Here is a 7810-nt window from a genome sequence, read left to right on the forward strand (position 1 = left end):
ATATGTTTTTATATCCCGCATTGAAAATCCTCCTTCCTTGTTGGAATACATATATGATCATAAACTCTTGCCCAAGATTGTTATGCTATATATAAAATGAACCATATCGACGAAATTTTCCTATCCCTAAAAAAGAAAAAGATGACCCCTTCTTCCTATATATTAGCAAGGAAAAGTAATCCTTCTTTTATAGGCGAAATTATATTGGATTTTATATGTATATAATTCCTTAATTATATGAGACCAAAAAGAAGAAATGACACGAGGGTTCTATATATAGATAGAGAAAGAAAGAAGAAGAAAATAGAAAGAAGAAGAAAATTATGATGTGGAAAAGAAGACAGGAATTGTGTACAATGGCATTGTACAACAATTTAATTTGGAAAAGGGATGTAGCGCAGCTTGGTAGCGCGTTTGTTTTGGGTACAAAATGTCACAGGTTCAAATCCTGTCATCCCTACCTATTACTTCTTTCTTCTTTATAGGCAGTAGCGACGAGATCAATTAAAGTAAAGTGGGTATAACTTGAATTTGTGGAGACTATACGTACGTGAGATACATTAGGAATAGAAAAAGATTTTCTTTTTGAATGAATGAAAGCGCTCTTAGTTCAGTTCGGTAGAACGCGGGTCTCCAAAACCCGATGTCGTAGGTTCAAATCCTACAGAGCGTGATTCCATCTATTTTATGTCGAAGCAGAGTAAAATAACTTAACAAAATTGAATTGTAACTCCAATTTCAATTTGACCTCCTCTCTGGTCTGGAGGAGGTCAATCAAAAAAAAATGACTCAATCAAAGATCCAACTGATCCCCACGCCTGTATTGCAAATACGCAGTCACGAATAATCCCGCTAAAGTAATAGGAATTAGGCCTAAGACGATTCCAAATAGAAAAACTTCAATCATTTCGATTTGTTCGAGGGGATAAAAAAAGAGGTACGATCTATCCCTAAATAGTACTCTAAATTATCCACGAATCTCAATGACCAAGAAAAGAATTCCTAATTAGTCTGGAAAAGAGTCGTAGAATGCCAGGAATCCCAAAGAAAGATTTTTCTTTTCTGAATTATAATTATTCAGTCAATTCAAATAAGGCGTATCTTGTTCAAGCCAATAAATAGAGCTGGGGTTATAGTTAAAGCAGCCAGTAGAAAACCAAAATAACTAGTTAAAGTAAGCATGAAAGAGTTAAATTCCATTTATTTTTTTTTACTACACTACATATGTTGGTAAAGCATTTACCTAAGTTATGGAAAATTCAGAATTCATCAGTTATTTTAGATAATACTAAAAAACAAGGTAGAGTAAGATACAGAAGTGTAAAAGAAAGTGGATTCATCAGATGATACATGAGTCCCTAATTCCGAATCAAGAGATTTGTTGTGGAATTTGTCAATTGAGTAAAGTAATAATATTAAGAACTAGATCATCTAACCCCATTGAATTTCATTTTTTCATTCAATTTTCAGGGAAATTTTTGAATAAGAGATAAATAAACAATTGAATTTGAAAAAAAAACTTCTTTCTATTTTGGATAATTTCTTTTTCAATAGGACCCTCGTTTTGGAGTGAACGATCGAATATTCCCCTATTCCTTCTTATTTTAACTGATTGTATTCCATATGGAATAAGAGGAGAACAAAAGCATTCCACGACCTGCCAAGGGGCTGTTAAAAAAAAAAAGAAAGCTCTTCCTTGAATTTACTTTATTTTTATTCCTTTTTCGAACTCCAACCAAAGTAGATTCGAAGACGAGTCACTTCAATTATCCTTTTAAGTTCTATTCTATCTTCTGTCTTTCCCTATTTCATCTCGTAAAGTTCCGCGCTCGCAGTTTGGTCAAGAAAGTTAGACCTAATCCAACAAACAATACAAGGATGAATTACGAATTATGAAAGGATAGATTTCACATATACTTGTCCTTGTATTGTGTCAGTATGAGAATATCCTTCCTAAATTATTTATCCAAACCTATTGATCATTAACTTAGATTTTCCCAAGATTTTGGCTGCTATTCCGAATTACTCTATATATTCCGAAGCCAATGAAAAGTAAGTAGAACCTACAAAAATGGGGTTTTCTATTGATGCCTTGAATAACATATAGCTTACCTATAGACAAAAAAAATAAAAAAGTAATTATGTTTCGGAACCAGGCAAAACCAGATTGCTGTGCCATAGGAAGGATAGCTATACTAATTCGGTATACTCAAAATACACCTTTGGTACAAAATTGACAATCTCACAAGGATGAAATATCAGTAATTTTCTATTTACTGGTCGATCCCATCTTTTACGGAATCAATTCCTTTTTTGAATGTACAAAAATTTTGGGAGTTCAGCATGTCTGGAAGCACGGGAGAACGTTCTTTTGCTGATATTATTACCAGTATTCGATACTGGGTTATTCATAGCATTACTATACCTTCCCTATTCATTGCGGGTTGGTTATTTGTCAGTACGGGTTTAGCTTATGACGTGTTTGGAAGTCCTAGGCCAAACGAGTATTTCACGGAAAGCCGACAAGGAATTCCGTTAATAACCGACCGTTTTGATTCTTTAGAACAACTCGATGAATTTAGTAGATCCTTTTAGGAGGCCCTCAATGACCATAGATCGAACCTATCCTATTTTTACAGTGCGATGGCTGGCTATTCACGGACTAGCTGTACCTACTGTTTTTTTCTTGGGATCAATATCAGCAATGCAGTTCATCCAACGATAAAACAAATTCCAACTATAGAACTATGACACAATCAAACCCGAATGAACAAAATGTTGAATTGAATCGTACCAGTCTATACTGGGGTTTATTACTCATTTTTGTACTTGCTGTTTTATTTTCCAATTACTTCTTCAATTGAGAGAAAGAAAGAGACTAATAAGAATTCTCTTATCCCATTTGGAAGGATACCATCCTTATAACTACCCATGACTGTTTTTGTCTCTAGCATGACCAATTGATAAAATGTGGAGGAAAGTAGGGGAAATGGCCGATACTACTGGAAGAATTCCTCTTTGGCTGATAGGTACTGTAGCTGGTATTGCTGTGATTGGTTTAGTAGGTGTTTTCTTTTATGGTTCATATTCTGGATTGGGTTCATCTCTATAGTAATCGGAGGGACCAGATTGTAAACATGAAAAAGTAGGAGCTTAGCGGGTCCTTACCCCCCTTTATCTGATTAGAGCGGAAAGGACCCGCGGAATTTTTACTCTTATAACGCGAATTGAATCTATTCGATTCACTCTTATGAAGCAACAAGAAAAAGAGATCACTCGAGGATCCAATATCTTATTCCACGAAGGAAGTATCCTGAAAATCCTTGATTTAGTTTCGAGTAATAAACTAATAAAACCTTAATCAAAACTATTCAACTAGCCTAAAAATAAAAAAAACCTTCAATGGAAGAGTTTACTTTTTTTTTGCAAAATTTCTGTAAATTTGAAGTTGAACTTAATTAAACAAGCCAAGCAATTTGCTCACAATCACAAGAAATTTTTCCCCCGCCATATTTTCTTCCCCTCTGTTTGTCCACTACCTCGGCTAAACCTAAGCAAAAGAAAAAGAGGTCCAAGAGACAGACCCGAATAAAGAAGAAATAGTAATCTTTGACGAATTAGGAAGAAAAAGGATTCTTATTTTGATACAAGAAGAATCGGCACAAGAAAAAGCCTTTTTCTTGTGCCGAATAGACGATTAAGAAGACCTGCAATCCCTCCGAAAAGGAAGAAATTTTAATTTTATTGTTCTCGCCTTTGCCTTGGATTCTCTTCTTTTGCATGGGATATAAATAAGGAATTCCAGACATCTCATAAACAAAAAGCAGTCTAAACAAAAAAAGGATTTCCAAAATAGATCATAGATAATTCTAGCAATTGCCAATAAATCGAGGCTTTTTACCAACTTGATGGTAAGAAATCCCGGGACCTAGAAATTCATTTCGTACAATTGAACCTTTTCAAACTGTTTCTTTTTGAGAACCAAAAAAACTTGTGCCAAAATAACGGATGCGAAGAAGAACAAAAGGCCTTGGACACGTAATGGATCCTGAAGCACGATTTCTGCGTCCCCCTGACCAAAACCTCCCACATTAGGATTGCTTGTTAATGGTTGATCAAGCTTGATGGATTCCCCCTCTGAAACAAGAAGTTCTGGTCCGGGAGGTATAATATCAATCACTTGGCGTCCATCTGATGCATCAACTATGGATATTTCATACCCCCCCTTTTCTTTACGTAGTATTTTTCTTACTATACCTGTTGACGTAGCATTATAGACTGTATTGTTACTCTTGCTACCATCAGGATAGATCTGTCCTCTTCCTCGGTTTCCCCCTACATATATGGGATATTTTAAGAAATGAGCATCTTTCTTCGTAGCAGGATCAGGGGAAAGAATGGGAAAGACAATTTCACTATATTTCTTACCGGGAACAGGGCCTATCACAAGAATGTTTTTTTTATCGGGACGATAACTCTGAAAAGCAAGATTTCCTATCTTTTCTTTTAACTCAGGGGAAATACGATCGGGCGGCGCTAATTCGAATCCCTCGGGCAAAATAAGAACAGCACCTACATTCAACCCTCCCTTTTTTCCATTAGCAAGAACTTGTTTCAATTGCATATCATAAGGAATTCGAAGAACTGCTTCAAATACAGTATCGGGAAGCACAGCTTGGGGAACTTCAATATCGACGGGCTTGCTAGCTAAATGGCAATTGGCACATACAATTCGTCCAGTTGCTTCTCGTGGGTTTTCATAACCCTGCTGCGCAAAAATGGGATATGCATTTGAAATAGATGTCCGAGTTATTACGTATATCATGATCGCTACAGAAATCGATCGAGTTATCTGTTCCTTTACCCAAGAAAAAGTATTTCTATTTTCCATGTCCAATCGCAGATCCCAGAATTTCTACAATAAATTAGATAGGTAGCTAAGCTAATCTAGTTCCCTATACACGAATCTGTTGTCATTCTACTGCAACAGTTGTACTGCAATGATGAATACCTTAAAGTAGGTATAAATAGAAAGAATTTTGCTAAAATGGAAAAGGGCTTTCTTTCTAAAAAAAGATGCTTGCTAATTTGATTAATATTAATATCGGGAGATCAAATGAATTTATGCTTCACTAATTGAATGATAAATGACTACAAGCGAAGGAGATAGACGATTTAAACAAAAAAAGACCCAAAATTTCAAACATGTATCTAGAATTACTGGAAAACTACAAACAAAAATAGTGAAAATAAGCTCGTTAGGAGCCCATCCAAAATCGTTGTAGACCCAACGAATTACTAGTTCCCAACCACGGGTGGAGTGAAATCCAACAAAAAAATCAGTAACTAAAAGAATAAAAAAAGCTTTTATTGAGTCATTTAAATTATAGAAGAATTCCTGAACCCAAGAATTCAAAATGACAAGTTCCTCTTTACCCAGAAAAAAAGAACCACTTAGAATAGCCAAACAGATTATATTTGTCGAGAAATGCAAAATGGTATGGAGATGATCCTCATTATTTATTTTGACCCATTGTATTATTTCCTTGTGTATTCCTGTAGGAGGTTTTTGTACATGTGTCTTTAGTTTCCCTTTTATCATCTCGTCCAAGAGAGAAAGTTCTTCTAATTCTATGAATCTTTCTAGAATCCTTTTCTCTTGAATATCAGTTAAGAGAGTTTCGGATTGCCTGGTATTCCACCAATTCTTAATCCAAAGTTCCAGACATTTGTTAAATGAGGAAGAGACCCCCCAAGGCAAAAGTACGATAAATACAAGATATAGTAAAGAAGGCAATGCTTTCTTTTTTTTCATTTTTGATCCGTAAATGGAGTTGTTAATGAATATGCTTCATTCGCTGACTCTATTCCATTCCCTGACTCTATATGATGATATTTCTATTTCATGATATTTCTATTTCTTTGAAGCAAAAACTATATAGGTTTGATACCCTGTATCTATTCTTCTTTTTTGTATATTAGTTAGTAGTGGAATTTCAGTGCATTGGGTTCTTTCTTAGATCTAGATGGAATGAAATAGTGAAATAGAATAAAAAAAAAGCCCTTTCGGATGAAAAAAGAAGAATAGTATGCGATATATCTCACTTGGATAAAAAAAAATTAAAAGCAAATTTCTCTTATCCTCGTTTGTTCCTTCCTTTAGATAAATACTTAAAAATCCCCTTACAATAACAAATCCAATTTAGAAGGGACTTCCTCCCCGTGTTGAGAAAACTTTTCTTCTTCCAATTCTTCTTTTCTTCATTCAACTCAGTTCAAAAAAGATACCTCAAAATACTTCAATTGGTACGCGCAAGAAATAGGCCAATTCGGCAGCTTTTTGTTCAATTTCTCGTGGAGTAAAAAATTGATCATCAGTACGAGTCAAGGGAATGATCCCCTGGCCCCGGATTTCCATATAAAGAATACGACGAGGATAAAGACCCTCTTTAACCTGAATTCTAATTGATTGGATATCCCGCATAAGGAATCGAAGGAAGACGCGACGTTTTATTCCAGGGAATCCCCAACGAAAAATGCACACTATTCCCTCTTTTCTATCGAATCGGTCATAACCACTACCTACATTCCACAAAATAGTACACCACAAGTAGGAGCTAATGAATAGGCCTGCGATTCCGTAGAAAGACATCACGACCCCCTGCGGAAAAAAAAGAATTTCTTGAGATGGAAGTATAGATATAATATTCTTACCAAGATAACTGGAAATCCCAACCGATAAGAATCCTAGTGAACCTAGAAAAAGAATACAGGCCCAGAAAAAATTACCCCTTTTTCGAGAACCTTTTAGAAGTTCTACCCATATGTGTTCTGATCGCCAATTCATATTAGATATACTAAATCCAGCAGCGGTCGATTGAAATTGAGAGAATAAGCTAAATAATTTTGACTTTACTTTTTTTGATTCTGAAATCGCCTTCAGCAACTAGTACTCCTGTGAAATAATAGGTTAGATACATTGACTTTCTATTCAAAAAATATTCGTTGATTCAATTAAAATAAATAAAATAAAACTCGCTATACCTGGCTCTGCATATTCATGCATTTATGCTCGTAGCCTATATCCGCATCCATAACCGTTTTTCATTTGTGTGTAGAAAGTGTGTGTAGAAAAAGCCACATACCCTACCATATTATATTACTTACACTAAAAAATACTAGACAATCTTATTTTTTTGCACATAAAGAAATAAAGAAGTCATTGCAATTGCCGGAAATACTAAGCCTACTAAAGGCACGAAAATAGAAGGTAAGTTTAAATCCGTCATGGAATAGGTGTCTCAATTCAAATTTACTATTTCTATCTAGTCGAAAAATATCTTAAGATTCTTATGATATAATTAAGTATATCTATTATAAGGAATATTGACTATTGTATTGTATTTTTTATTTTTAGTTTGAAAAATATTCTGTAAAAAAAATGAAAGGATAATAAGAAAATTCCAAAAAAGGAGAACTAATTAAAAAGATTTTATTTTGATTTTCCCATCCTCATGGCCTTTCTATCTTTCTAATCTAATTTGAAATTGGATTCAAAAGAAAGCGGTTAGAATTTACTTCCTGCATACATACTTCTCTAGAAGCGCATACAATTGATAATACTATATTTTATTATTTTATTATTTTATTTGTATTTCTTTATTGTATTATACCTTAATATATATATTCTAGATATATAGAATAGACGAATCTCGATTTGTCAAGTCTCATGATCATATCATGATCTATTTTTATTCGGCTCAATCTTTTTTTTTTCTAAAAAAGATTGAGCCGAGTTTAATTGCAATCA

At 34.3% G+C, this 7810-nt stretch overlaps 2 non-coding genes across 2 annotated transcripts; both read left to right on the top strand.

Moving 5' to 3' along the window:
* The first annotated feature begins 386 nt into the window (after nucleotides 1–386).
* Nucleotides 387–460, top strand: TRNAP-UGG (transfer RNA proline (anticodon UGG)). The gene has a single exon. It is a non-coding gene; the product is annotated as a tRNA-Pro (tRNA).
* A 139-nt stretch (nucleotides 461–599) lies between these two features.
* Nucleotides 600–673, top strand: TRNAW-CCA (transfer RNA tryptophan (anticodon CCA)). The gene has a single exon. It is a non-coding gene; the product is annotated as a tRNA-Trp (tRNA).
* Nucleotides 674–7810: the final 7137 nt, after the last annotated feature.

This window comes from Aegilops tauschii, unplaced genomic scaffold (assembly GCF_002575655.3).
Source record: "Aegilops tauschii subsp. strangulata cultivar AL8/78 unplaced genomic scaffold, Aet v6.0 ptg000913l_obj, whole genome shotgun sequence".
Lineage (NCBI taxonomy): Eukaryota > Viridiplantae > Streptophyta > Magnoliopsida > Poales > Poaceae > Aegilops > Aegilops tauschii.